We start from the raw sequence: 5,881 nt of genomic DNA, 5'->3' as shown, positions 1-5,881 counted from the left end.
TGTGAATTCGATCCCTAAGTACTACAACTCGACCTCTTATTTGAGAGAGTATAAATCAATCCTTAGGGTAATTTTAGTGGTATCAAATTTGGCGCCGTTGCCGGGGAGCTTTGATCGCCTATTTTCTAATTTTTGTTAAGTATTCTGACAGAAAATTTTTTCTTGGATTTTCAGGTACATGCCCTGCAGTACCTGAAGCAACAAGGAATCCCAACTGATATTCTCACCTGATCCTGGAAGTTTGGAATGCACGATCTGTAAGGAAGCGTGCTCCCTATCGACCGACAACAACACTTCCGTGTCGCTCGATTCCGCTCAACCACCGTCGATCCAGACACAAGTCCCGTCGACCGATTCTCGCTCACCCCTGTCGATCGACAACACAAACCTTCCGTCGACCGATACCCTTCACCCGAAATCGATCGACATTCCATCTCGGACATCGATCGATACTGAACTGTGAGATATGGTTGCGCCTTTGATACTTGTTCGTGACAACAATGGAGACCTGCATGACCAGGAGGGTCATCTGCGTAATGCAGCAGGTCAGAAAATAGATGCTCAAGGGGCTGCAATCCCTGGGCCTGATGCTACTACTATAGGTACTACCTTATCTGTAGATGAGGCTGCGCAACCCATGACTTTGGCTGACTACAACCGTCCAGATTGCTACTACACCAACAGATCAGCCATCCTTCCTCCCACCATTGAGAGGGATTTTGAGTTGAAAGCGCAGTACTACACACTTGTGGGACAGTTACCCTACCATGGACTATCCCACGAGCATCCTATGGACCATCTGGAGAGGTTCGAGGATCTGCCTTGGCTCAAGCAGTTACAACCAGGATCTCTTAAATCTTAGAGCGACATCAAGAATGCATTCTTATGCAATTTCTTTGATGAGGCGCGTGCTGAGGACTTGAGGAGAAAGATTGCTACATTCACTCAGGAGTCTGCAGAATCATTCAATGGCTCTTGGATTAGTGTCAAATCCTACCAGAGAGACTGTCCACACCATGGATTCAATGAAGTACAGCTACCCAGTACTTTCTACAGAGGCATCGCGGTGCAGTACCAGATGGCTCTTGATGCTTCCAGCAATGGAAACTTCAACACCAGGACTCCAGAGGAGGCAGTCAAGGTGATTGAAAATCTAGCATCCAGCAACAGCACCAAGAACACTGATTTTGAGAGGATAAGATCTGCCACCATCCTTGGGAATGATCAGATGGATGAGGTGAAGGCAAAACTGGACAGTGTTCACAAGCTTCTCAAGAAGCAGGTTAGCTTTGTTGAAGATGCAGAAGATGTAGAGGGTAGAGCAGAGGAAGAAGAAGTAAACTAGATTGGTGGAGCTGAATTCCAAGGAAACCAGGGTGGAAACAGAAACTCCAATGGAAATAGGAGTAACTTCAACCAAAACTCGCAATACCTGAAACCCTACAACAACAACAGGAATTTTGGAAGTTCCTACTACCAGGAGACACCGCCGCCTACTCAAGAGAACAAGGTTGAGGAGATGCTCGATAGGGTTCTTGAGGCACAGCAGCGAATGACTGTGGACTTCAATGGGAAGATAGATTCTGTCTACACCAATCTGAACATAAAGTTTGAGACTTTGAGCTCTCATGTGAAGAAGATGGAGATACAGGTTCTGCAGACAGGAGATGATATTAGGAGGCAGAAAGCCTCAACAAGAGGATTAGGGGATGATGTGATGAAGCACCACGTGAATGCCATTATTGAGGATGACTTTTGGCAAGTGCTGAAGGAAGAGAAGCAGCAAGAAGGTGATTTCGAGGTAGAAAGTTTGATGAGTTTCGGCGGGTCACATTGATGTCGATCGACACCAACCACCGAGCATCGATCGGTATACACCAACTCAAATCGATCGACAGGAGTACCAGAGAATCGATCGACAACACCTACGGAGTCAACCGCGTCATGCAATGCCGTGAAGATTCTAACTCACGAGGAGTTCGCAGCAAAACACCCACATCCGCCCAGTCCTGTCAAAGTCCGAATCGATCGACATGCCAACAGCAACGTCGATCGACACTCAGAAGCTCATATCGATCGACAACCATCACCGCCTATCGATCGATGTGCACCTATTACCTACCGAGTGCAGATGCCGAAGATAGATGTAGCACGACTTAATGCACTCAGGCCCAAACCTAAACCTTCAGAACAACCACCGGAGCCTGTTAGGACACCTTCAGATGATGGAGATGATCCTATGGAAGAGGATAGGGTTTCTACTGGAAGAACCTTAAGGAGAAGAAAGGAAAACGTGGCAAAACATCTGAAGAGGTGAGCCAATGAAAAGGAAAAGGAAAATTTCCAAAAGAGAGTCTTCAGGATTCCTCTACATAAGTCATTCGAAGAAGCTTATTACAGCCACAGATTGTGGATGTTCTTCAGAGAAACCAGAGAGAAAGAAGAAGACATTAGGAGAATGTTCTGTGAAGCTAGAGAAAAGATGAGGAGAATGATTACATTGAAGAAGAAGAGTGATCCTGGGCAATTTGCAATACCATGCACAGTGCAGGGTATTGAATTCCCACATGCCTTGTTGTTCCCAGAAGAATTCAGGAGGAATTGTGAGAGACCTAGAGCTGCAGATTGGCAATACCTTAGTTCCAGTTGATTTCCATGTCTTGGATATCAAGTTAAACTGGAACTCTTCTCTACTACTTGGGAGAGCTTTCTTGTCAACAGTGGGAGCAGTGTGTAACTTGAAAACCAACCCGTTGTGTCTAACACTCATCGATCCTAATGCCCACTACGACCCTATCCCAGTCAAGAAGCCACAGACGATCTCCAGAAGAATCAATGATCCAGGAATCATTGCAGCTTGCCACTGTGGAGATGAGTACGAAACTGAATTTTCAGAATCGATCGAGACTCACACAACAACATCGATCGATAGTGGTCACCAGAAATCGACCGACATACCACATGACGAATCGGTCGATGGTAGTCCAGAAGATTGGGAGAATGACTACTACAACCCAATTATTGACGCTTACAAAAGACAAAATACGCATACAGACGAGTATGATGAAAACTTCAAGGAGGAACGAGCCATTGAGTACAGACCCTTCCTTGATGAGGAAGATAAACTCTTACATGATTCCTCTTGGAAAAGGAATGCACCATCGTTTGACATGACAAGGTTGCCATCGATCGACACTCAACCTCAACAACGATGCCAAAAGAAAGCATCGACCGACACTGCCTACTACAAATCGGTTGACACTGACTTCAACCGTGTGCGAGAAGGAGACTACTCGATTGGTAGTTGGGCAGATGAACACCACCACGAGAGCTTTGCAGTAGAAACAGTAACCTACACACCAGGAGCAGATAAACTACAAGATAGTTTCACAGACGAGGAGCTGCTCAACATGCAAAAGCGCGATGATACATATCAGTTTCAATTAGAAGCTGCTTGGGAAAGAACTCGTTCTAGTCAATCGATCGACACTTGTCATCCCAATCGATCGCAAGTTTCCTCAACAATCGATCGACATCAACAATACTACGTCGATCGACAACCATCCAATACCGAAACCACTGTAAGCGAAAAAGATAAATTAGATAACCAGTATCTAACTCCAGACGAATTTGGTATTTTCAGGGACCCTAATGGCTACGCAAAAGCCATACACGGCCGCACACTACACGTATCTCGAGAAGATATCGCAGATATCCTTCAAATAGCCAATGGAGCAGACAATCTGTTCATGCATCAACGCAGCAACCGAGAACAAAAAACTACAAAGGAGTTCTATAACACAGCTGGTGGCATAGAAAACAGCTTCAAACAATGATCTCGCCATACAACCCATCCATCGATCAAAATGGACGTCCCAACGGTCGCTAGACAGCCAGAATTCGGCAAAAGAGCTTATGACCTTTATGGTAACAGAAAATTCTACTGGGAAGAGAAATATGAGTATGGAGTCTACAGAGATGACCGCGAATTTGCCAGAGATCTAGATGGACACACCATTCCTGTTCACACCAAGGATATCAGAAGACTTCTGGAAAGAGCTTCAAGAGATGAACCAGCCTACATAAGTCTTCCTGAACATGCTAGCTCATTCACACAGACAAAGTTGGTACCAGAGATCTACACGAAGGACGAGATCAATGAGATGTTCTATGGAGTCTATGGTGAACACGAGGGAACAAAGAAGCTTTCCAGATGAAGCTTGATGGTGTCTACTATCCATTGAATGATAGTATAAGTTGGCTAATCACTTGCATGGAGGAGATGAAGCAAGACATAGCCAGAATTCAGAATGCGACTGATGTTGCTCGACCTCCATCGATCGACAGAAGACAACACCAATCGATCGACAGCAGACAATCATCATCGATCGCCAGACGCCATCACGCATAGATCGACAACCGCTTGGCCGCATCAATCGACACCAATCCGCCACGCCCACACAAGATGAAGTCTCAACCAGATTTCCACACCAGAGAAGAGGTAAATTGTTGGGGTCAAAAACGGTTACGACGAAGTTAACGTCCAAATCCCCGAAGAAGAAAAACGTAGAAAAATTCTTCGACAAATATTTTTTCGAAATGGATTCTTCTTTACCAAAAAACTTTGCGGAAGAAACGCGAATCATCGGACAAGAGCTCGAGAAGGATCGTTACGCAGCGACCAAACGCGTGCTCCGCTCGGTCGCTACGTAGTGACCGAGTTCGAGCCAAAGCTCAGTCGCTACGTAGCGACCAAACGCCAGCGTTTGCTCGGTCGCTACGTTGCGACCGGGCTTGAACCAAAGTTTGGTCGCTACGTAGCGACTGAGCTCTTCCGAAACGTCGATACGACATCAGTCCATGCATTCTCGTCAAACCTTCGATGCTATCTCCCAAATACCGTAGCAAACCCATCTCACGTTCCCCGCTATTTCTAAGTTATCAATCAAACTCTATCGTAAAAAACCGCGGAAAGTTCATTCTTTATCGAAAGAAGCCGTAATAAACGCTCCTAGTTGAAAGACGGCCCAAAGGGACCTAAGACACGACTCGAGGCCCAATTTACGATTTCTTAACCAACAGCCCGTAAACCGCATGACGGTTTACGCTTGGTTCGCAAGGAAAGATAAATGTCAAGTTTCCGCGGATAAATACGAAATTTTGAAGATAATTACGAAGATCTGAAAAAATGGAATATCTCCATTTTTATGCTGTGACGGCTTAAGGGCAGAAGAGGAAAAGCGTAAACCGACCTAGGAGCCAGTATATAAGGAGTCCTAGGCGAGAGGTAGAAAAAAGAACTTTTTGAGAGAAAACTTAGAACTTAGAGCAATTAGGCAACTTTCCGTTTTTGTTATTTCGAGCTGCGACTCAACTAGGTTCTGCAGCCAAGGCTCCTACCTTGTTGTAAACGCTCATACGCAAATTCGGAATAAGACTTCTTTTTGCTCTCTTTACGATTTCTTATATTTTCATCGTTTTCATTCTCGTATTTGTTGGGGTCAAAAATGGTCACGACGGAATTAACGGTCAAATATTTGTAAAAATCAGCATGAACGTTTTTACGAAATGTAATCTTCGTAAAGAAATCTTTACAAAGAACTTTACGGTGAAATCTGGTTCCCACATCACGCTCAACCAGACATGTCAACTGATGACACGGATAACGTGCAGACTCCTCTCAACGGAGGCAGCGGCACTGATCTCCACCCTCCCACAGCGAACGTATCCGCGGCCAACAAACCAGCCAACGCCGCGGCGCTCGAGGAGTTCCAAAAGATGTTCGCCACCTACGAAAAAGGTCGGAAGAACAGGATAAGCTCGTGAGCACCTTGACCAAACAAGTTGAAACTTTAACGGCAAGGACTCGAGCAATCCGCCC

Source organism: Brassica oleracea, chromosome C8 (genome assembly GCF_000695525.1).
Source record: "Brassica oleracea var. oleracea cultivar TO1000 chromosome C8, BOL, whole genome shotgun sequence".
In the NCBI taxonomy this organism is placed as follows: domain Eukaryota; kingdom Viridiplantae; phylum Streptophyta; class Magnoliopsida; order Brassicales; family Brassicaceae; genus Brassica; species Brassica oleracea.
The sequence above is the reverse complement of the archived record's forward strand: the minus strand, read 5'-3'. Positions refer to the sequence as shown.